Raw genomic sequence first — 26,205 nt, 5'->3', positions numbered from 1 at the left:
CCGGTCAAGTCCCGCTTACCCGCTTTGCCGCGCTTGTCGTAGCGTCTGGCGAAATTATTTAATTTGCTTATTTGGGTGAGGTTTATTTATCTTGTTTAGCACTGTTACTTTGGAATTAAAATGAAATGCAGCATTGCTTCCTTAAAAGCAGGTATGCCCCCAGCATCGGTCTCACATTTCTCAAATGATGACAACCCTGCTGAAAAATTGTCAGCCGCAAAACTCAAGAAACCACGTTTGAGTTCCACTCCTCGCGTGAGTAACGTGAGTTCAAAATCTAAAACAAAAGCGGAGATATTGGCAGGCATGGACATTCGCCCCTTCTGTTGTGACTCAACTTTTCCGACCCAGTTACTACATGTTAAAGTTAACAACATACTCCCATTTCCCGACCCTATGTCTGTTCTTTCGTTGGACCATAAAATTGACTCAGTGGTACCTGGAAACAAGATGGTAGCGGAGGAAGGCACAATAAAAAAGGCGGTGGAAGCCGCCTTTGTTGCAGTGAGCTCTGTGACCTTTGCCAAAGAATACGTGTCCCTCACAGATAGCATTTTGCTAAAAAATGTGTTGACAGGCACCACTGCTCCACCTGTTGAAACACCTGAACCTGCTATCATAACCATAAATGATTCTTCGAAGTAAAAAAAAATTCATAGTCCAAATTCCACTCCAAATACGGGGGCTGTGCCCGTCATTGACTTGGACTATAATGCTACAGCTTTTTCTTCTTACACCCGTTCAGAGAATTTGTCCAAATCTCCTATTTTGTTTACAAATGTCAGTGTGGCTCAGTCGGTTGCTAATCTGTCCTTTATAGCCCCTACCCCACGTAAAATGCCCACCCAGAACATCACAGAAGCAGGGCTGGTTGATCCTCCTAGTGTAAACACAGGAATTGCCCTCATGTCTATGAATACGGCCATCTTAGCCTTAGCTAAGTTGTTTGAGGCTCTAGTAACAAAGGCAGATTTGCATTCCACTCAATTGAATCAACTTCTGGCAGAGCATCTCACACTTGCCAACAAATTGGAAAACTTGTCGAAAGCCGATACTCTTTCAAATAGCAGAAGGTCAATAGCATCCCAGACATACTTTCCAGCTCCTGCTTCTTCACACGTTTACCAGACTATTCCTTGTTTCTTGAATCCCATAACTGATCATCCGTGTGGCCCAATTGACACTGCTGTGGAACACCCTCAAAAAGCTATATATCCCTTGTTTGACTCAAATCCAAACCCCGTTGATAACAGCAAATTGGGATTCAAAAAGCCTCCTTCTGTAAAAAAATCTAAAAACATCAAAGCTATGGCCAAACGTCCCTCGCAAACTAAACTCTTTGTTAAAAACATTTCCATTCTGGCTGTTAACTCTGTAGTTGCGGCCAAAGCGATTGCTAGAAAGTATTCCTCTCAATCACAAAGCCGAAAAGCTAGCGCCCTCCCGGTGTCGGCAACTCCAGCTCCTGATCATAGTCCATTAAATGACTTGATTCGTGCTGCTTCTGACATGTCTAAAAATTTTCAACAAAAACAGGTTTCCAACACATCTCCACTTAATGCGGCACCATCGATGCCTTGCGTGAACAAAGAAACACGACTCAAGGAATTGAGGCACGCCATTGATGAGTATATGGCACTTAAACCAGCCCCCAAAAGCTTGGCTTTTAGCACAAATGACATAACAACAGCTCCAAAAACTGCTGTATCTGATGTATTTCGACCGCAAACAGTCTCACAGAATGCCTCGAACACTGTATCTGGAAAACCTGACCCCCAAGTGCCCGCACAAGTGCCTCCTCTAACTATTCCAACTACATCCCCTCATGAACCTGTTGTTGCGGGAGACATGGATTTGCTGAATCAGTCTTCTTTGATTAAGTTCTTTGAGAACTTCGGTTTTTCCCAAACCAAAGCTTGTCCAGAAATTCAACAAAACCCCAAATCTCTGCCACCAACAGGAAATAAGAAAAAAACAACCGTAGGATTTAAGCGTCCGGCGGTTCATGCTTTGACACTTACCTGTTTGCCCGCACCAGCAAAACAATACAATCTTAATTGAGCCTCTGTCCTCGCAATCTTTGGGGAAATTCCAGAATTGGATGACATTGGAACGATTGACATCGAACTTGTTGAATTTGTTAATCAATCAAACCGCACATCTGTCAATCTTTGGTTTAATTCGAGGATAGTGGTGAACACCATATGGGCTATGAAAACTCAATTGTTTGAGTTGGGCTTTAAGCTCCAGACCATGGCGGACCCCACAGACTCTCAACCAAATTGTACCCAGACTTCTAATTCAAATCATACTTCAAAACAAAACCAACTATTAACTCCTAAAACATGTAAGTGTGATGCCAAAACAAATCAATGTTAGAATAAGGTTTTGGGAAAATCGGCTGTGTCTTGCATTAGTTGGAACTCTAGAGGTCATAGTCATTTGTTAAATAATAAGAATGTGTGTTTGATCGATCACGATGTCATCATGTTGCAAGAAACATGGTTCACTGATGTGCCCTCATGGAACAATTTTGATGTTTTTAACTCCAGCACTAAAAGGTCCGTGGGGTCGGCCCACTTCGGGTTTGTTGACAGCGGTTAAGCAGTCCTCAGCATTAAAAATTGAACCAGGTATTCTCCTAATCCGTTCTTACAAATGACAAGAATTTGTGGGGGAATGTTCTCATGTGCTATTATAAATGTTTATTGGAACCCTGCGGGTATCTTGGATGACTGCTTTTTGGATTGTATGGCTAAGGCCCTTGATATTGTCACACTTGAAGGACTCACGGAACAAATACTTGTAGCTGGGGACCTAAATCTTCATTGTTTGGATCCTCCACGCAAATCTGAAAGGGTTCGACTTGATAAATGGTCTTCCTTTGTGAAGTCAAGGAGTTTGCTTATGCTGAATGGAGTTCTGCCACAGGACGTTCCTCCGAGGCCAACTTGGCATCGAGACGGGTCCATGGGAACCATAGACTTTATGTATGCTACTGCTCGCATGCTAAATAATGTTACAGCCTTTCAAGTCATTCAAACAGAAGTAAGTGATCATAATATTCTACATATGATTTGGACTTCAACCTCTGATACAAATCAGTCTACTTCTGTATTCTTTCCGGGCTTCTGTAATGTAAATTCTACTCGGAATAGATTGACATGGACTGAGTCTTCCCTGGCAGCCTTTAGAAATCATTATCAAACCGAGTTGAGAACTAGAAATGGGGGCTTTGGCCATGATAATCTAGTTTACTATGATCTAATGCAACTATTTCAACCTGGGTCAACTGCACATAAGCACAGGCAGACTCCTCACTTTCACACTTATGACCATGAAATAAGAACGAGAAAAGCCAAATTCTGGGCTGACAAAAGAGTCATTGCCAAGCTTCCACCATCTTTGCGTACCCTTGCCCTAACCAACATTAAAACCAAATACACAAATTGGGTAAGCAGTTTAAGAGCCAAGCTTTACCAAATTGATGGGAACAACATGCTGAAAGCCCTGGCTACTAAGAACTCAGCGCAGGCATGGAACATCATAAATCGAGCCACAACAGGACATCAAGTGGCTATTCAGATGAATGATGTAACGGAGGACAGGTGGATTCAACACTATTCTGCCTCGTTCGCTGCTCCGCCCGATCGGTTGGATATAGCTAGCCCTGGTTCTTTACTTCCTTTTCATATTGCATTTGATAGAGATGACATCCTCCTATGTATATCGAAAGCAAGTAAGTCGGGAGCCCCTAGCCCAGACGGTCTTTCGACCAAACATCTTAAATGTTTCCCAGACATTTGGGCAGACATTCTTTTTCTCGTATTTGAAACCATTAATGTCACGCAGAAGATTCATTTGTCCTGGAAACAGTCGATTGTTGTTCCCATCTACAAAAAGGCTGAGCGAGCTAATCCAGCAAGCTATCGCCCCATCTCACTCCTTGACGTGCCTGGGAAGATTTACTCTCGAATAATATTAAAGAAGTTGAAAGATTGGGCACTCCGAGATTCCAAAGTAGATCCCCTGCAATCAGGCTTTGTCAGTGGCTTAGGCACCCTCCCTAACATCATAACACTAAATATGCTTAAGTCTAAATATGCTATCAGGAATCAGGTTTTATATTTTGCTTTTATTGATTTCCGTTCAGCGTTTGACTCCATAAATCGTAACTTATTATTTCATAAGTTAAAGATTCTTGGTTGTCCCTCCTCCTTGTTGGCAATTATTATCCAGCTACACACTGAGACCTCTATGCGTGTAAGACTCTCTATTGAGGGTCTTCTTTCTGCAGCATTTACTACCTTTCTCGGATTAAAACAGGGTTGTATCTTGGCATCGTTTCTGTTTAATTTGTTTATTTTTTATATGGGTTTTTCTTTCCTTCAAATACTTTCAGACGCCCCTGAAATAGGTGGTCAGCGTATTCCGTGGCTGCTTTACGCTGATGACTTGGTATTAATTTCTGAAACCCCCATGGGCCTGCAGAATTTGTTATCTGCTTTATCCAAATATGCCTCGGCGAATCAATTAACTATAAACACTGGGAAGTCGCAAATTATGGTCTGTAGGCCCCCGGGGAGAGCCAAATTACAAAATGCTGTATGGCATCTGCAACAAAAACCGATGAAAATAGTCTCAGAATACAAGTATTTGGGTTTGTTCATCCAAAATAGTGCGGGTGACTCATGTTACCCAAACAAACTGCGAGTAAAACTCATGTCTCTCACATCTCAGGCCAAAATTCTAGTTTACAAGTACGGCAAATTTTCTCTAAACCATCTGCTCCTGTTTTACGAGCAAAAAGTCAGTCCCATACTTACGTATGGTGCTGAATCAAAATGATACATTAATGATCAGATTTGGGTCAAGCTAGAGGCGACTTTTTGGAGAAAGGTGCTCCATTTGCCAAACTGTGTGCCCATGCCGCTCCTACGTCTCGAACTAGGTATTAAACCTTTATCCAGCAGAGTCAAATGGAGCATGTGTGCATTCTTTCGTAAGTGTCTGCTTGGGGTCACCAATAACAACATATTAAGCACGGTTGCCAGTTATCTGATCTCCTCCAATCTGTACTTTCCCGTCAAATGGCACAGTTCAGTCTTGAACACTTTATTAGAAGCTGATATTTCTCTACAGTATTTAATAGAGAACCCAGCTAGAGCCAAAATTAAATACTATCAATGGGCGTGGATCCACAACTATGAAAACTGTGCAAAGTAAAGAGACTTCAATATAAAGATCTTTGGCACTAAACGTCTGGGGCAAATGACCAGCTATCTTGTAAAGTGTCCTTCGGCAAAAATTAGGAATCAGTTTTTACGCGTAAGATTGAATTTATGGCCCACGAAGGAAGTCCTGGTGAGGCGAAAAATTATACCCGCTGATCAAAAATACTGTTGATTTTGTGAATCTGCTACTGTCATAGAAACACTGCAGCACTTGATAGTAACATGTCCTTATTTAAATGCCTTACGCTTCAAACAATTCACCAATCTAACAGATTTGCATTTGGCACAGGACGAAGGTGAGACCTGGAGCATTTTAGTAAATAGTCCTAGATTCTCGATCTTAAAGTCCATGATACACTTCTTGGAAACCATTTTACCAACGGAAATTCACTTTTAAAATGTGTTATTGTTATATTACAAGTCCATATATGTATGTTTATTTCCCACTTGATATGGGCTTTTATTTAACATGGATGAATCGTTTATTTTGGTTTCCCCTGAGAAGTTTTCACATGCATATGTGTTTTTGTGTATTTTACGCATATATGTAATTTTAAGTTGCTCTCATGTCCCTCATTGTCCTTCAACATTGTTGGTCCCAATGTGAAGTTTGAATTGTTTATTGAAGTTTGAATTGTTTATTGATTTTATTTTGTATTAACATGTAAGTTTGAAAAGTTGATTGATTTCAGCTAAATCAAATTAAAAAAAAAAAAAATGTATGCAGCTGTTGGCAATACCAACCCCACTGCTGGCACGTCTGTGAAACATCAAAGCACCCCCTTCGGTCCAGACTACTGCAATCCACTTGGAGTGTAAAGTTAGATCTTTCCTCCAAGATATAGAGATGTAAAATTGTGTCAGATCTCAATGCTGCAGGTATTAGGCCTGCACTCGAGTGTTGCAAGCATAAACGCCATCATGAAAATTGATGAGCCGAGCCACCACAACTCACAACAAAGCACATCGACAGCGAGTTGCAGACACTCAGCCTTCAGCCAGTAAGGTTGTGGTGTGGCAGCTATGACTGCATCTCACTGAAAGTCAAATTATTATTAATATTATTGTAGTTATTGAGCGCGGACACAGAATAGGTAAGCAACAGAGTGTGTTACAGGTAAGAGGCCGTACGCAGCGAGGGAAGTAGATCGCAAGGGATACATACAATGAACGGGGTGATAATAATGGAGTACAGGAAGGGCAGACAATTTGGCTGCAAAGGATGTACAGGTAACAATGGGAGGAAAGAGAGTGGGAGGAAGTCTCAGGTTAGGTGAGAAGTGAAGTGGGTATGGACCTATGTGTTAAGGAGGAGCTATTCCTTGAAGAGGAGGTTCCTGAGCTCCTTCCTCAAATACAGAAGTGAAGGGACTAATCTGGTGTTGACAGGGAGGAGTTTCCAGGATGTGGGGGTGATATAGAAAGCCTGTCTTCTGGTTATTTCCTCCCTGCCCCGGTGGAGTTCAAGTCTGCACATATCCTGGCTACTGGTGGATCGTGGGTCCCCAGAGAAAATTAGCTTCTCAGCCAGTTAACTTAAGGACTTCAAGGTAACAGTAGATGATGCCGCAGGATTTCATAGTGAAAGATACTTGCAGCGGCAGCCAGTGCAGTTCAATGAGGATCAGGATAATATGGTTGAATTTGATGAGGTATGCTGCAGCATGTAGGACACATCTACGGAGTGCCAGAGTAGTTGCCAGAAGGCCTTCCAGGAGCGCACTGCCACCAGTCAGGTAGCAGAGGACCAACAGTTGGACAGCAGATCTGTCGGAATGTGTTTGCTGGGATGAAGGGTTTGATTTTTCCACAGGAGGGAAAGTTGGTACAAATCATTTTGTGTCTTCCTTTCTATGTGCTCCTTGAAGGAGAGGTGTCTGTTGATGTAGAACCCAAATGCCTTGGCGCAGGTGGTCAGCTGGGGTGTAAAGCCCCCAAGGTTAACAGCAGAGAGCGAGATCTGGATGTCGGGGTGGTTGGTGTTGTTGGTCAGCAGTAGACATGTGGTCTTGGAGGGGTTGAGCTTCAGGTAATCACTAAATATCCAGGACTGGATCAATATCAGGCAGGCTTTGAGCCTGTGAATATTTTCGTTGGAGGAGATCTTGCGGTAAAGCTACATGTCACCTGCATATCGGTAGATGTGGATGTTGTGTGGAGCCAGGAGGGTTATGAGTGTCTATATGTAAATGTTGATGATCAAGGGAGAGATGAGGAATCCTTGCAGGACTCCAAAAGTGATAAGTAGCATGGGTGATCTATAGGAATTAATTTGGATAAATGGAAAGGTAGATATTGAACCAGCTGAGGATGGTCACTCTGATCCCCATGCAGCGATGTAGACTGTCAGTGAGTGTCGGATGGTCTACTGTGTTGAACATGCCTGGGACGTCAAGGAGAACCAGGAGGCAAGAATGGCCATCATTAAGGATGTTACAGGCATCGTCGAACACTTTGATGGTAGCCATGTTGCATCTGGGTCTGATTCCACATTGTTAGGACTGAAGGAAGTTGCTTTCGTCGAATTGTAGAAAGAGGTGTGTGGCTGCTGTTCTCTTAAGGATGTTCCCTAGGAAGGTAAAATGGGTTATGGGGTGGTAGAAGCTGAGGCCATCGCTGGACTTTGATGGCCTCAGCTTCCACTTCTTATGGAAATGTGGTTGGTTTCTTGTGAAAATAAAGAAGTAATTGAAGTTGCCAAGAAAATGCATAACCTTGGTTGTTCTCATGACACCGTAGCTCAGATAAGTTTCAGTGCTGGAAAAAAATCAGCTCTGGTAAACATCTACACAGATTAAGCAGTGTGTTTGCACAAGCGCTAGGTTTCTACTTGTCATGATGATGGCAAGTAATTCATAATTATACTTTTATTTTTCCTGCATCAATACACTATATTCATCACGGTGTAGAATATTCAGAAATATACTCAGCGTTCAAGATACATTTTTGAAGTGGGGCGTTATATGATATTCTATGTTTGGAAGTTGCAAGTACAATGATAGCAAAGCATTGTAAAAGGTGGATCTTTGCAGCCTAAAAGATAGACCTTCTCTACAGGGAGCTTTATGTTTATAGTTATTTATATCATGCACACTGCAGGTTGAATTGCTTCTTAGTGCTGGAAAGAGGTGTGATAGCAAAGAAAGGAGACGGTAGACATGAGGTGGAGTAGCAAAGAAAGAAGCAGATAGATGAGAGAAGGCACACAAAATGGAAAGGTAGCAAAAGACTGCATAGCAGATAGGGACAACATGAGGAAACCATAAATCAAGGTTACAAAAGGAAGGTTTTGATGGTGGCCCTGAATTGCATGAGTGAAATCCATGGGACGTTTTATTGATGGTACCCTGTATGATATGATTGCTGGCTCTGCTGTTTAATAAAATAAAAATAATAATAATATAGCGCTACAAACCCTCAAGTATCTGATCGCTGCTTATTATTACCCACGGTGTGTGGTGCTCATTTATCGACCTCGGAAGGATGAAAGGCTGAGGTTGGCCCTGCCTGGACTCGAACCTGCATCAGCAGGCTGTGTGCGGATACCAAAGAGTGCTATTTGACCGGCTTAAAGACAAGTGTGTAAGGGCATTCTACTCGGTGTGAAGGCATCATGAAGTAAGACACAGACAACAGACTTAAAATTCAAACAAAAGATATTTATTAACATAAATGTCAGATGTGAATGAAAGGTCTAACTTGCACTATGCTAAGGTGGGATTCCCTACCCAAACAAAACTAAGAAAGTGTGTCTGTGTCCAAAACCTATGCTTGCTCTCACAATTAAAGATAAACAGTGTGTAGCAATGTCAAAGTCAAAAGAAACAGTGTTTAACCCAAAGTTCAGAGCTGCTTCCAGCTCTCAGCTTCTTCTTCAGCTCCCTTCACCAAGTTCAAGCAAGTTCCATAAAACGTTTTAGAATTACCTTTCCTCCACACAAGGTAATACAGTTATACACAATCCTCAGGGTTCCTGTCCCCAAGTTCTGTGGGATGTTTTAACCCACTCTGCTATGCCCTGCGGCATCACTGTGGGCTGGTGGCACCAGAATCAGCAAAATGGCCGCAAAAACCCCACGCGCGTCAAAACCTAAGGAAATTGCGCTCTACCAAGCACAAAAAGATGGCTGCCAAATTTACCTTGCCTGTGTCAGTGGTGGAACGTAGACCTCACTGCTGAAACATGCCACTGGGCTGCCCACCAAGTAAAAATGGAAAGTGCATGAAAGGCAGTGCTTTACTGAAGAAAGGCCAGAAATTATTCTTAAATCCCTTTTTCTTGGTTGCTGAAAATACAAAATACCGGTCCAAAACACCACAAAACATCCAATATCCTTGCTGGGTGTTACCCGTCACCTCCCTTAGGAAATCATTATGAACCTACAATGTCATGGAAAGTGGAATCTGTCATCAAAATATCCACAGTAAAAAGTGTGCTTGCCTGTGAAAATCTGTCAAAATATGGGCGTAGTACCAGCAGCCGCCTGTATGACAGCTGTCTTTAGGTTGCATCAGAAGTTTAAACTTGTGCAATTGAAATCAAATGTCTGGAAATTAAGTGACCTGTTATTAAGAGGAACCTAGGTTGTAACTATTTAATTTCCATGGTTTAGAAGCTGGAATAAGAGTTCTAGTTGCTTGTGTGAAAATTGAAAGTTTTGTTTTAAACCAAGAAAAATGTAAGAACATGACATTGAATTTAAGCTGAACTCAAAGCCACACAAACCAGTTTCACAGCTTTCCCCCAACAAAAGGCATCTCTCTCCTGCTTCCCACCAAGGCCAGGAAATCATATCTTTGTGAGAATTAAATCAGGGGAGGAGATCTTGGGCTGCACCAGAAAGAGACAATGGACCTTCCTTGGGTGAAAGGATATGCAGATTGTGAAGTGTCAACAGTGGCCTCTCCCAGAAGGAAGGGGGCGGATTGCTTCAGACCTGCCAGCAGGAAAAGGAGGCGGGGACAGACAGTCACTTGTGGATTCACAAGCACAGAAAGCATATTTTTGAAAAAGACTGATAAATGACTGTGCGAATTTGTAACAATTATAGGATTAATAGCATTGTTAGTGTGATTTTTTGGTGCACATTTTAAAAGATGCCAGAACTCTGCGATGTTCAGGGAAGGCACAGTGAAAATTCTGGTTTTGCGGCAAATTTATTTATGTCAGAAGCATGAAACTTCACACACATATGCCCATAGACAATGCGCACATATGTACCAATTTCTGGACAAATTAGATATTGTGTCCCGGACAAAAAGGGCGAAAGTCTGTCAAATCCAGATCCAAGATCCCACAGCAACGGGGCTTGGAAGAGGGTTTGCTACACAAAATATGTGATCTATGTATGTTATTGGTATAAAGATTGCACACATGTAAATAGGTATTATACCAAAAGTAGATTTCATGTTTAAATGGCAAAGGGTAGGATGTTTTGCCTCATAAAACCACATCATCATGGTGACACACTGTTTTCTCCTCCAATCAAGGGAGAGAGCAGATTCCAGCCAATAGCCTACTTAGGGGGTGCACTTAGGATAATTCAGCATACACGCCCCTTTATTAAATGCATAAATAGAGACAGCTGAGGGCTTAGACACACAGATTCACCCACCAACCGATTGCTGGTGAAGCACCCTGCCAGAGGACCTGACATCTCCCTTATTTCAGACTCCAGAAACTTGGCAAGCAGAAAGGCCCATTTCTATAGCTGAACCACTCTCAGCTTGGCCTTAAAATTCCAGAAACCATAATTTACCCCAGACCTCTAAGGGGAACCAAAGAACAGCCTGGCTGTTCTGTAACTGCTTTCCCGCTAAGAATTCTTGCCAGAATCCAAAGACCCAACCCAGTAGAGCCGTGCTGTGACCAGATAGCTGAGAACCAGAGCCATTGCATATCCAGTCCAGTCCTACCGTGCAGTGACCAGAGCGCCTTGCTGACTGCAGACCCGAGCGCCTTGCTGTCCAGTCCGGTGTGCCCAGCAGAATTCCTGTCCAGAAATCTTGACTGACCTGAATCCCTGATGGTTCTGTTCAAACCTATGTAGTGAGTATCCTTAGTATAGGACTGTCACTAGCATATGTACTGTCCATAGTCATCCCTATCCAAACCCATCCTATCTTATATCCAGAACTGCATTATTAGAATATTTTTGAACTGCCTGAACTCTCCATCTCATCCCTATTATCTTCTGTACTAGTAGTGTTAAACCGATCTTTGCGCTGATATATATTTCATCTGAAGAAGGCGAGCGTCTCGGCAGGCAAAATCCATCCAGAGACGTCCTGGGCTGGTGGCTGTGCTGTCGTGTAGTTTGTGTCTTCATAGTCCATCCCTAGTGTCAAGAAATCCTGTTTGTCTTTTTAAAAGTGCATCCTTGTTTTACAATTTGCCTCTATCTGAAGAAAAACGACCTCCACGAAAACGCCCATAACTTCTTCAAATGTCATGCTAGAAACGAAATGTCTGCTTGCAGCTAACATCCTAAGCTTTCCAGAGAACCCAAAACCGCATCCCAAATCCTTATAGTTCCCCCGCGATCGCGATTACCACGCACAGACAAGTTTGCTGCAAATTTTTCGTTTTGGCAAAATCTATAAAGTGTAAAATAGCTTTTCATTGCACCCGACCTCAAAATTAAGTTTTCTCATTGCTTATTACTCTCAAATCATTGCTAGTTTTGTCTACAACCATACAAAGCGGCTTCCATTAGTATTTCAACAATTTCAGTGATTTAAGCCCACATTTAGTGTTTTACCTCTTCCATTCAAAGCCAACTTTAAAACAATTTTGACAATTTGCCAATTAGTTCTGTTTCTCTCTTGTGTTTGCTGGGGGGGGGAAATTGGGATTGATATATTTGCTTGAATTCTGCATTCCTGAAACCTGTTTTCTCTCCTCCTATATCTCTACATTGCATATTGGGGGATTGAGGGATGCGCAGGGGGAAAGAGTAACCACATTGCATTTGACTGAACATACCCAAAAGTATTATTGCAATACTGCATTGTTTTTGCTCATCATTACTCCTTATGATTAAAGAGATTGTGTAGTGTGACATCACCACATTGGTGATTATAGTATCCCATTAAAAATAGTTTGATTATATTGTGAAATACCTAAATAAATATTTTAACTTTGCAAACCAGTCTGATTCCTAACACAACGTGCTAACTGACGGGGTTCATAAACCCTGTTGGGCTACCACACTCTGCTATAATGTGAAAAGCACCCTTCAATAGGAACACTTTAAGGAATTAGGTCTGTTTGCAAAAATAAAATAACTTCTGTAAGTCAGAAAGGAAATTAATATTTCTGGAATGGCGACCCTAGTAGAAATTAATATGGCAAGGGAACACCTACTGCACAAATTATTTGTCAGGGGTGAATGGACAGAACAGGATCAGAATGTTTGGTTGCAGAAAATTAAAGAACAGGCCACTGCCACAGGATTAGACATATGAAAGGACCAGGGTCCATTACACATGGCACTGAGTGATTTGCATATGGCCCCTAAGGTAAAAGAAGAGCAAAGTAAAATTGCCAAAATAGAGGCACATCTGTACCTCCATATTGGAGCAATACAGGAAAAATATGCCAAAAACCTAGATCTGGCAAATAGTTGTGTACAATCACTAGAAAAAGCCCAAACTAGTCTGGACTCTGCAGAGCAAAGGCTACAAAAGAGCCATGAATCAGAAAATGAAACCAGGCAGTACCTGATAAAAATAAAAGGAGATATGGATACCCTGCAGCAGGAGAAGGTAGAGCAGGATACCAAAGTACTGGCGCTGCAGAAAGAGTGCCAATAAAGTTTGGACTCTCTACTACAGAGCCAACAAAAGCTGGAACAGCAAATACATTTTAATAGGGCCTGCGCAGAGCAGGTAGTCACCCTGCAAAACTGGCTAGACCAAGAAAAAGAAGAAAATAATAAATTAATTCTCAAAGACCTTGACACCCAGATAGAATTCGATGAAGAGCACCAGAAAGCTGGTGCACTCCAAAGACAAAGGGATGACCTGGCTGCACAGAGCGGTACTCTCATTCAGGAAAGGGAAACCTTAGGCCAGGAGGTCAGTTATTTAAAGGCCAAAATGGAAGAAAATCACCTGGCCCTTCAGGGACTGGGTGAACTCCAAAAAGACTACGGAAAACTGTTAGAGCACACCAGGAGGGTGGCAGATGCTCTAGCCAAGAAGGACCAGGCCAGTAAGGACAGGACTCAGGAGGTAACCCTCCTGCAGCAACAATTGGCCCAATATTCCAAAGTTACACAGGATGCACAGAGAGACAATGAGGCTCTCTGTGAAAAGAAATGACAGGCTCCACAGACAGGTAGCTATGCAGGAACAACTAATAGAGACCAGCCAGGCCTTAAAAGAAGAACAAAAAGGTCAGGTTCTTGCATGGCAACAGGGAGCAGGGGCTGAGAGAGATGAGGTCCACTGGGAAAGGGAAACACCTGAGCATAACCTCAGGAACCCTAGTACCAGAGGCTTTCATCTCTTCAACTCCATGGACTCTGCCACCCCCATGTCCACTGGCGCACATGAGCCAAGGGCCACAGGGATGGCGGTCTTCAATCCAATGAGGAATATGGGGCTCATAGATCAGCGCTTCCCAGGAATGGATGGGCGGGCATCTATGTATGGCTTCCCAAGTACTAGGGCCATATTCTCTGATCGGGGAGACTCCAATGAGGGGAGGGTCAGAGAAATGGATCCTCAAAAATATAATTTCCCCAGAGAACAGATGGTAAAATTTAGTGGGGAACTTCATGGGAGTAGGCCCACTAAGGGCATCCTGAAAACCTCTTCCCAGCTAGGACAGTGGGGAGGGTACTCAGCCAATCCTGGGAGCAAGGAAGAATCAGAAGACACTTCTGAGCGCCACAAGACTCAAGAAACTAGGCCCCCCACATTCTGCTAGCCATTCCCTGGCTCAGAGAATCCAGGAGAGCCTAGAAGACCAGACAGGCACCTCTGGTAGCAGTGCCTCTGAGTCAGAGGATGAGTGGACCAGGGTCACCCGAACCAAAAAAGCCAACAAGGTCACGAGGGCCTTGCTCAAGCATCCCCTAAAACAAATCAAAGCCATTAGGAGCGTCATCACGCCCTATCATAAGAATGTGAAATATTAGGTTTGGGAGCACCTTGAGCTATTTGAACAAATGATGGGCACTTTACATTTGAAGAACAGCCAAAGCTGTATACAATATGTAAAGTGGACATTTTCTCCCGAGTACTGCAGCTTCTTTGCGGGCTGGAGGATCAGAATCATTCCAGATGGTCCACCTATAAGGCGGCCATCTTGAAACACTTTTCTATTCACAGGAATCCTCAGGAGGCTCGCAAGGCAGCCTACAACTTGCAATGTGGGGAAGATAAGGCTCCCCAAGAGTTTGTCCAAGAGTTAAAACGTGCCTTTGCGCAGACCACTAGAAGGGTGCGCACTGACAGCAAAGAGTTTGTAAATACTTTCTTCCATGCTCTCCCTAAGTATATCATGACCCAGCTAGTGAGTGACTTTCATGCTAAAGTGGCAGAGGTGAAGGTTGCCCCCATTTTAGATCGAGAGTTGGAGGGGGCCTAAAAACCTGCCTGCACAGAATCAAAACAACCCTAAACCCAGAAGGCCCTCGGGCCAATCACAAACAGGGATCCAGGGAGGCAACCCTACAAATGGGATCCTTAACTCCCCTGACTACATCAGCCCACGCTACAAGGGCAATAGACCCATCCTGGGTTATGTGTGGACTCCTCCAGCCCAAGGGGGGCGGGGAATCCAACCAGACAGCAGCTAACCCAGGGAACTTCCCTCCTCACTTCCCCCAGGAGGGCAGTAATCCCCCAAATACCGGACAGAATTTCTTCCCAAGGTACTCGCCAAACCTTAACCACCAAAACAATCCATCCTTCTTTCCCCACTTTCCTGAGCCCAGACAACACAATCCAGGAAAGGGGAGGCCAAGGGTGGAGGGGTACCCAAACTTTCCTAACCCGGGATATTTTGGGAGAAGAGATAGCTACCCTTCCCGGGATCAGCCCAGGGGAGACATGAGGACCCCGTACCAAACAGAACGGGTGTCCCAACTAGAGCGCCAGGTCCAAAACATGGCACAGGATCTGCGTTGCATGCTGAACCCTCAGATGAACATGGCGGCGCAGAATGCCTCGAATCCAGGACCTGGTGCTCCAGAGCAGTGACGGGGGAAGAACCCCGAAAATCCACCGGTTCCCAGGGAGGAGGCACAAGGGGAAAGGGGGTGTAAAGCCTTGGAGGAAGCTTCCTTCCCTACTTGTAAAAATCCCCTGGACACCCAGGAACTGGAACCAAAATCTCCTGCCCCCGAAAGTCTGCAACCCAAGAAGCACAGGGGGGGGGGGGAGGAGAAATAAAGAGCACAAAAAGACCCATTTTGAGGAGGAGGTACACATCGTCCAGTTTGAAGGAGAGGGATCCTCAGAGGATCCTGGGAAAAGGATCTTCTCCTTCAGAGATGGGGAACTCCTCCCAAAAAAATGGGTCCCAAACCATCCAAATCCTCTGATTCAAACCCATCCTGGTGACTGCCTCCAAAAAGGGGGGTGGAGGGATAGCCCAGAACCAGGAGAACCCACAACTTCCCCCATATCCAGCTGTCACCTTTTTCTATCAGATTCCCAAGACACCAAACAGAATCCTGCCCAAATCTCCTTTCTGTCAGTATCCAAAATCAAGAAACTAACCCACCAGTTGTCCAAAAATGTACATTATCTTTGCCCCCTTGAGGAGAAGGAGGGAAGATTCTATGCCCCGGTCCAAATACAGGGGAAATGTACAATTTTGACACTGGTGGACACAGGATTCCAATCTACCCTTCTGTCAAAAAGGGCCTTTGACCAACTGAATTCGGGAAGTGGGGAGAAATACCAAATTCCTCTCTCCCCTCTTCCTGGACAACTTCAGAATTTCGATGGGAAGGAAATTCCCGTCGAGAGGACTGCAGATTTGACATTAAAATTGGGCGACACAAGGTGAGGCACCCGGTCAAAGTTGTGACTCCAGAGGGCACCCCTTGTTTACTAGGGAATGACATCCTGCGTAGATTGTCACCCCTCATAGATTGTGTAAACAAGGTCCTCTGGACCCAGAATAGCCGACCAATAAAATTGAAACAGAGTGTCAACCATGTTAGCTTAAACGGCACATGCCACATGGTTGAACAAAAACCTGACCAAATAGAATTTCACTTCCAGAACAACCAAATCCCAGACGTGACAGTAATTGCAGTAGGACAACAAACTGGTGATGGGGGGTCCTCTCTATTTCTGAAAATCAACCTTCCTTCCAGTCTAAGGTGGCATTCCACACTGGAAGGAAACACTCTGAAATTCTTTACAAATTCACAATCAGAAAATCCCACTCCTATATTCCAGAAAGATGAAAAATCAGCTCAAAGACTGGCTGATAGTCAGAAAATTGGAGAGCAGTTGTTCATCCCTATTCAGTTAAATGAAGGGAAGGACTCTGTTCTCGCCTGAGTGTGTGTGAATAATGGTAAGAGCTTCATCAGCGAAGCCATGTTCTGCAAACTCCCAAAAGATCCAGCCATTCCCACCTTTAAACTGATAGACAAATGGGAAATGGACCTCGAAACATCCAATTCCAAACATCTCCTGCCTAACAGGTGTATGCTCAAAATTTCCATAGGCAACAAGAGCATAGTCCATAATTGTTGGGTCGTACGAGATGTCCCTGCTGCATTTTACTTAGGCAGTGACATTCTCAATCGCTTTGCCATTAGTTTGGACCTAATAAACTTCAAAGCTTGGTCCCGATTAGTGGGTAATCCCATGGGCTTTGATGATCCAGAGAAAGTATTTAGGTCAGTTCAACTACTGCCTTATGCAGTTGAAATTCAGATTGGAGAGAAAGTCACCATCCCAGAAAGGACCCGACAATTCTCACTGGAAGTGAAAGTTAAAAAAGGACAGAAACTGAAAAACCCTGACGCCTATGTTCATCTTAATGCTCACTTCCAACAGTAAGGGTTGGGGGTAAACCCAACACCATTAGTCAACATAGAACATGACACCATTCCAATAGAGGTGGATAACAGTGACTTAAAGAGTATCACTCTAGCCGCAGGCACCATTATTGGAATGGCGGTTGATGACCGACATTTTTCCATAGATTTAGGTAATAAACTGTTAGGACCAATCCCCAAGGACTGTTTTGACCGTGATAGCGATGATGACACAACACCAGACAGGATCTTCACCCAGCATGGGGGGAATTTCCTGGTGTACACTTCCTGCCCTTATGGTAAGGAAGATGTGACTTGTGACTTCAGGAGGGATGAGGTGATTTTCCATGTCCATGAGGGCTGCCTTCCCCACCTGAAGCCACCAGTCCAAGTCAGCACTTTGACCAGGGACTTCTCCACCCAGCTGGAGGAGGCTGTTGAGATAGCAAAACCAGAAGTCTTTCCAGGCTTCAGGCAGATGGTTGAAGAGAGAGTCAACCTAGCTGATGCCTGTGATACTCTGGAGCAAAAGCAAAAATTGAAACAAGTTTTCTTAGAATTTTAAGATCTCTTTGCGGTGGACTCATGTGACTGTGGTCGCTCCCACATCCACACAACAACAATTCCCACGGACCCTGGCATGACTCCAGTGTTTGTGAAGCAATATTGCTTGCCTCTCGCATCAATGGAGTCCCTTACTGAAATAATTAAGAACCTTGAGTCCCGTGGGATAATTCGTCCAGTCCACAGCACCTTCAATAATCCAGTGCTGGGGATTTTGAAGCCAAACGGCCAGTGGAGACTCTGTGCTGACCTTAGGGAGCTCAACAAACAGGTCCACACTTCCCAATGGCCTCTTCCCTACATTGACCAAGGGCTGGCAAAGATCCAGGGGTCATAGGTATTCACTGCAATAGACCTGACCAATTGGTACTGGACTGTACCTGTCAGTAGGGAGGATCAATACAAGCTGGCCTTTACCTTCGGGGGGCAGAAGTACACATGGACCCGGACTCCCTTCGGATATATCAACTCCGGCAATGAATTTAACATTTTTCTGCACAAGGCCATGCCCGACCTGGGTGAAAGGGGTAACCTGGCCTATGTAGATGATGTTTTAGTCAAAAGCTGAACTGTGGAGGAACACATAGCGGAGAGCTGTTATGTTCTGACACAGTTGAGGGCTGCCGGAGCAAAACTCTCCTTTCAAAAGGCAAAGTGGTGCAGGACCCATGTCAATTTCTTGGGGCATGAGATTACTCCTCAGGGTCTCTGTCCCCAGGAAAAGAAAGTGGAAGCACTCCAGAAATTAAAAGTCCCCACAACTCTGCGGGAACTAAGGAGCCCCCTTGGACTAACTAATTACAGCAGAAAGTTCATTGAGGACTACGCAGAGATCACAAGACCCCTGATCCATCTTTGGAAGGGGGGTCAAGTGGGAGTGGGGTCCAGAAAAAGCCGAGGCAGTAAGACAACTCAAAAGAAGCCTCTCACAAGTGCCTTGCCTAGCATACCCTGTCAAAACCAAGGAGTTCTTCTTGGAGACAGGGTTCCCAAATACATGCTTGACTGCAGTATTATATCAAAAGCATGACAAGGTCAATAAAGTAATCTCCTATGCGAGTAAAACTTTATCCTCTGTGGAGGAAAAATTCAACGATTGTGAGAAGGCACTCTTGGCAACAGTGTGGGCATTGAAGAAGTACCGCCCATTTATCCAGGGGGAACACATCATAGTGGAGACTCCACACCAGCAGGGAAAAAGAACTTGTGGCCCGCACAGGGACTGCATGGGTGAATGATGCCCCAGAACCCTCCGCTGGGTACAAAATACCGGTCCCCGAAGTAGTCAGGTAGCAGAGTTGATGGCTGTGCATCAAGCCATCCTCACTGCTGTCCAGCACCAACTCCACGAACTGGTCATGATCACAGATTCGGATTATGTACGGAACAGGTTCTTGGAGCACCTGGTTAACTGGAAAACCAGAGGCATGCTATGTGTTAATAAACCATTGAAACATGGGAAAGTAATCCAAAATATTGATGATCTGGTCACCTCGAATGTGATGACCATCTGCTGGAAAAAGATCAAGGGTCATTCTAAAGTAGAGGGACCAGACAAAGCTGGAAATGACCTAGCTGATCAGCTGGCCAAAACCAGAGCCATCCAAGGGGATCTACTTGAGATCTAATCCCTGTTGGGGGAAATCCAGGTCACTGCTATCACTAGGTCCCAGACAAATGCTCACAATGAACTCTCAACTGCACAATGGAGTTAGGAGATCCCAGATGCTGATTTGATTACGGCTCAAAAAGGGGATCCAATAATTGGTAAGTTTTATCAACACATTGAGGACCCTGAGAACTTTCCCCTGACGGATACCAATTACATTGGGAAAGAGGACCTCAGAGTGTTGATGAAATGTCCAAAAATGTTCTGAATCCAAGACGGTTTGTTGGTAAGGAGATCCCTAGCTGGCCATGATCAGTGGGTGGTCCCTACCTCATTTTGAAGCCTGATGCTAAGTCACGCCCATGATGCGGCCACATCTGGTCATAGGGGGTTTCATACAACACTTGAAATCTTAAGAGAGGTTGCAAACTGGTCACACATGGGGCAGGACCTCGACCAATACTTGAAGGGGTGTCTTGTGTGTGCACAATTTCAGCCAACATCTCTCACACACCATGCGCCTCTCCAAAAGAGGGGGATGAAACTGCCTTGGTCAGATTTACAAGTCAATTTTATCGGGCATGTGATTCGCTCCTCTAGGGGGACAAGTACATGTTGACCGTCACATGCTTGTTCACTAACTGGGTGGAATGTCTCCCGGCCCCAAACTGCAAGGCAGAAACAGCAGCTGCCCTGATGATCAACCACATCTTCTCATGTTTTGGACTACCCCAAAGGATCGAGTCAGACCGAGGTAGCCACTTCACTAGCAAAGTGATGACAAAGATGTGGGAGATACTTGGGGTCAAAAGGAAACTACACATTGCCTTCCAGCTAGCTTCTAGTGGTGGAGTTGAGAGATACAACAAGACAATTGTGAGCATATTAAACAAGTTTGTGGCAGATTTTAGGCCAAGTTGGGAAATCCTACTACCTCTTGTCCTGATGGCCATCAGATCTACCCCTTCATCCGCAACTAAAATGTCACCGTTTGAGCTGATGACTGGACGAAGGATGGTGCTTCCCCAGCATCTGCTCTACAGAACCCAAGAGCAGACCTTGATCAATGCCTCCACAACTCATTAGTATGTTGAGAATCTGAGAAAACACCTTCAACATGCCTTTGCCTATGCTCAGCGAAATCTAGAATGATCTGCAGACAGTATGAAGACCCACTATGACCTTAAGACTACTAGAAAAGAATACCAAGTAGGAGACAGGGTCTACTTGCACAATATCCAAAGGAACCAGGCCAAACAGAGCACATTTCTTCCTAGCTGGCGGGGACCTTTTGAAATTGTAGACAGAATCTCACCAGTCGCCTACAAAATCCGTATCCCCAAAGGCAGTTTAGCAGAAGGGGAAGATAAGTGGGTCCACATCAACCAGCTGAAGTGTTGCCATGCTCGGCACACTCTGCAGCAACTAGAGGATTCATCTGGAAACCCAGAGAGGGACATCCCAGCTCCCTAGAAAAATCTGATTGTAAAAACCATTCCGTCTACTATAATTAGTAATAAGATTATGTATTTGGGGTTTGTTCAGGGTACAACTTCTTCTAATTGCGACCAGGTTCAACCTCTGATGAGAAAAAGGGTCGCATCGGTGTGGTACTTGTTTAGGAGGAACCAGGACCCCAACCTCCTTGGTTAGTATAAGTAACTTTGGATTGTACCACACAATGAGTGCGCCCCAAAAGATTCAACGATTATTTGTGTTTCTTTTTGTTATTGAGAAATTATAAATAAAGTTTCAGCAAAACAGCAGTTAGTTTATTGTGCCCTTTAATTGTTAACACGTGTTTCGGCCTCTCAAGGGCCCTTTTCAAAATCTGGGCACCTTTATGTGAACCTTTATGCCAACTTTATGTGATTTAGTACCGATGGAGTCCCAAAATAGTTGACCCTAAATTACATTACCAATCATTGCAGTCAGATCCTTAGGCTACAGACCAACTTCCAGGCCAGCACGCCCTTCCTTCCATATTGGTTATTCCTGTATGTTTACATTATCCACACATATTCATTTTTATAGAAAAAAGTATGTATAAACAATGGATATCTACCCAAACAAAAGTAGTCCCACCTTTCATACTAATTAGGTATCTGCAGTACATTAGTCATTACTTCAAATACTTGTTCTTAAACAAAAAATACATGTTGCTTGAAGTTGTATGGTTGTTTGATCATAGAAAGCTTATCATCTCATTGACCTAGGTAAGACCAAACTAAATTGATCTGAATTTGCAAATCAGTCTTGCTGAACACCTCCTATATTTCCATAAAATGGATTCAGTTTATTTTTTGTGAATTACTAATGTTTGTAGGACTAAGGATACAAACTGCCCGGATACTTTTGTTTTGAAAAGGGCCCTTGAGAGGCCGAAACACGCGTTAACAATTAAAGGGCACAATAAACTAAGTGCTGTTTTGCTGAAACTTTATTTATAATTTCTCAATAACAAAAAGAAACACAAATAATCGTTGAATCTTTTGGGGTGCACTCATTGTGTGGTACAATCCAAAGTTGCTTATAATTAGTAATAAGTATAAGCGGTTAGGATTGTCAAGTATCTATCAAATGTATGCGTCTGCCCCACTACATAAATAGTGGTGGGGAAATGTCTACAAATATGCTCTGTTTTGTCAAACCTATGTAGACTGAAACCATGGATCCTAAGCCCAAGGAGGACCACTCGGGGACCAGGAGGAAAGACCCAAGGGGCCTGGGGTATCGCTCCATACACTTTCATCTGGAACCGGCGAGGAGAACCTGTCGATCCACCACTGTTGGGAGAAGCAGACACATTTTTCCACTTGGACCGAAAAAAAGAAAACTGAACATCCCAATCTCCCGACTTCCCCTTGACGGGCGATCAAGAGTCAAGTCGCGAGGGGGAGCTTGTGGGATGTTTTAACCCACTCTGCTCTGCCCTGCGACATCACTGTGTGCTGGTGGCCCCAGAATCAGCAAAATGGCAGCGAAAACCCCATGCGCGCCAAAACCTAAGGCAATTGCGCTCTACCAAGCACAAAAAGATGGCTGCCAAATCTACCTTGCCTGTGTCAGTGGTGGAACAGAGACCTCACTGCTGAAACATGCCACTGGGATGCCCACCAAGTAAAAATGGAAACTGCATGAAAGGCAGTGCTTTACTGAAGAAAACCCAGAGATTGTTCTTAAATCCCTTTTTCTTGGTTGCCAAAAGACCACAAAACATCCAATATCCTTGCTGGGTGTTACCCGTCACCTCCTTTAAGAAATCATTATGAACCTACAATGTCATGGAAAGCGGAATCTGTCATCAAAACATCCACAGTAAAAAGTGTGCTTGCCTGTGAAAATCTGTCAAAATCTGGGTGTAGTACCAGCGGCCGCCTGTATGACAGCTGTCATTAGGTTGTATCAGAAGTTTAAACTTGTGCAATTGAAATCAAATGTCCTGAAATTAAGTGACCTGTTATTAAGAGGAACCTAGGTTGTAACTATTTAATTTCCATGGTTTAGAAGCTGGAATAAGAGTTCTAGCTGCTTGTGTGAAAATTGCACGTTTTGTTTTAAACCAAAAACAATGTAAGAAAATGGCATTGAATTTAAGCTGAACTCAAAGCCACCCAAACCAGTTCCACAGCTTTCCCCCAACAAAGGGCATCTCTCTCCTGCTTCCCAAGAAGGCCAGGAAGTCATACCTTTGTGAGAATTAAATCAGGGGAGGAGATCTTGGGCTGCACCAGAAAGAGACAATCGACCTTCCTTGGCTGAAAGGATATGCAGGTCAACAGTGGCCTCTCCCAGAAGGAAGGGGGCGGATTGCTTCAGACCTGCCAGCAGGAAAAGGAGGCGGGGCCAGACAGTCACTTGTGGATTCACAAGCACAGAAAGCATATTTTTGAAAAAGACTGATAAATGACTATTCAAATTTGTAAAAATGATAGAATTAATAGCATTGTTAATGTGATCTTTGGGTGCACATTTTAAAAGATGCCAGAACTCTGTGCGATGTTCAGGGAAGGCACAGTGAAACTTCTGGTTTTGCAGCAAATGTATTTATGTCAGAAGCATGAAACTTCACACACTTATGCCCATAGACAATGCGCACATATGTACCAATTTTTGGACAAATTACATATTGTGTCCCGGATAAAAAGTGTGAAAGTCTATCAAATCCAGATCCAAGATCCCACAGCAACGGGGCTTGGAAGAGGGTTTGTTCCACAAAATATGTGATCTATGTATGTTATTGGTATAAAGATTGCCACATGCAAATAAGTATTATACCAAAAGTAGATTTCATGTTTAAAAGGCAAAGAGGAGGATGTTTTGCCTCATAAAACCACATAATCATGGTGACACACTGTTTTCTCCTCCAATCAAGGGAGAGAGCGGATACCAGCCAATAGCCTACCTAAGGGGGTGTGCTTAGAAAAATTCAGCATACACACCCCTTTATTAAATGCATAAATAGAGACAGCTGAGGGCTTAGACACACAGATTCACCCACCAACCGATAGCTGGCGGAGCACCCTGCCGGTGGACCTGACATCTCCCTTGCACCAGACTCCAGAAACTTGGCAAGCAGAAAGGCCCATTTCTATAGCTGAACCACTCTCAGCTTGGCCTTAAAATTCCAGAAACCAGAATTTACCCCAGACCTCTAAGGGGAACCAAAAACAGCCTGGCTGTGCTGTAACTGCTTTCCTGCTAACAATTCTCGCCAGAATCCAAAGACCCAACCCAGTATAGCCGTGCTGTGACCAGATAGCTGAGAACCAGAGCCATTGCAGATCCAGTCCAGTCCTACCGTGCGGTGACCAGAGCGCCTTGCTGACGGTAGACCCGAGCGCCTTGCTGTCCAGTCCGGTGTGTTCAGCAGAATTCCTGTCCAGAAATCTTGACTGACCTGTATCTCTCACGGTTCTGTTCAAACCTATGTAGTGAGTATCCTTAGTATACGACTGTCACTAGCATATGTACTGTCCATAGTCATCCTTATCCAAACCCATCCACTCTTATATGCACAACTGCATTGTTAGAATATTTTTGAACTGCCTGAACTTTCCATCTCATCCCTATTATCTTCTGTACTAGTAGTGTTAAACCGATCTTTGCGCTGATATATATTTCATCTGAAGAAGGCGAGCATCTCAGCAGGCAAAATCCATCCAGAGATGTTTTTTTTTAATTTATTGTCTATGGTTTATTTAACCCTTTACAAAAAAAAAGAAAACATTATATCAAAAAATAGAAATACACATTCACAAGATAAAATAGAATTGAATATGAGCTAAACATAGTCCAGATCAACACATTAATAAACGAACGGAAACACTTCAAACTAGCAAATCTAATTAGCAAGCATTTCATAAATTTCTAAAATAGGAAATAAACAAACAAAACAAAAAAATCAGGAAACCTTAAAGCTTCTAAAGACATAACAGAACCAGCATATCAATACATATTTGAAATAAAATAGCTAAAATTGATAAGTCAAAATCTCAATTAACATTTTCGTTTGAGCAATCCCAAGTATGTTCACAATGGTTTCAGTCCATTAGCACAAGATTCACAGACAAATACATTTAGGATAGGTCACAAAAGTTTTTTTTTTTAAAAGTAGTAACTCTAATCCTTAGTGCAATTCTATAGCCATGTCTCATTTGGTACCACACCAGTTCTCTATTTACGCAGTGCAAGTGCTCCACAAACTGTTCAAAATATAAGATGCGTTGTTGCATCCGAGCCAGACAAATAAGTAAAATATGCTGTAGAGTTTCCTCAGTACCCTCATTCATACAGAATCTTCACCAACCCGATGTGTCCGTCAGCAGGTTCCAACTCTTGAGAATACAATTAGTTCTCAGAACATTTAGCCTGAATCTCATAAAAACATTTCGTAGGCTTCTACAAGGATATTTCTCCAAGAATACTTCAATAACTGGAAAAAAATTCCAGAATGAGTATATCTGATTGAAATTTCTTGATTGTGAGACTGTACGTACAGTCTGTTGCCAGTCATCACTTTTCAAAATCATTTTTACCTTCTGGGGATTAGACAGAAGCATTTCAATTGTGACACCCAAATTGGTAAGACAGACCTCTACCTTAGCCTTCAGTTGGTTACAAAAACCATTAGTAGAGTCCATACCCGCTACAGAATAGAGGTTTTCTGGAGGATTTACTGGACATTTTCTCCATAACAGTATCTTTTTCCACATAATGAACGATTGTAGGGAATGGAGACCTAGTTCGTATCTAATAATCTCCACCGGTACACTTTTGGGTAAAAAAAAAAAAAAATCCTTTCCACATAAACTTTCTGAAGACATCACAACATCCGTATTTTCTAAATCAAAAAATTTCATACCAAACATTATCCTTGGAATTCCCTTCATGATATAGAAGGTTCTCAAGGGCACCATAGTAAATTTGCAGTATTTAATCTCCAATTTACGCATTTGTCTTAAGGCCATCTCTGCCTTTGTTCTCAATTGGGTTTTTATTACTGTCGTGGAACCTGATCATATCAAGTAATATCCCAAATACTTAAAAGCACTCTAACATTTGATACTTTTGCCCTCACAGTGCCATGTGTAACCGAGGAGATTTTTCTAGGTTTTCCCAGACATACAATAGTAGTCTTGGATGCATTTATTTTTAAGTGTAATTCTGACACAAATATTACAAATGCATTTATCATTCTCTGCAATCCCACTTTGCTACAGTTCAATAGCAAGAAATCATCAGCGTAAGCTAGCCATTCAAACGCTTTGTTACCAAGTCTTGG

The sequence above is a fragment of the Ambystoma mexicanum genome, chromosome 1p, assembly GCF_040938575.1.
Source record: "Ambystoma mexicanum isolate Mex_15411 chromosome 1p, UKY_AmexF1_1, whole genome shotgun sequence".
NCBI classification, from domain to species: domain Eukaryota; kingdom Metazoa; phylum Chordata; class Amphibia; order Caudata; family Ambystomatidae; genus Ambystoma; species Ambystoma mexicanum.
The sequence above is the reverse complement of the archived record's forward strand: the minus strand, read 5'-3'. Positions refer to the sequence as shown.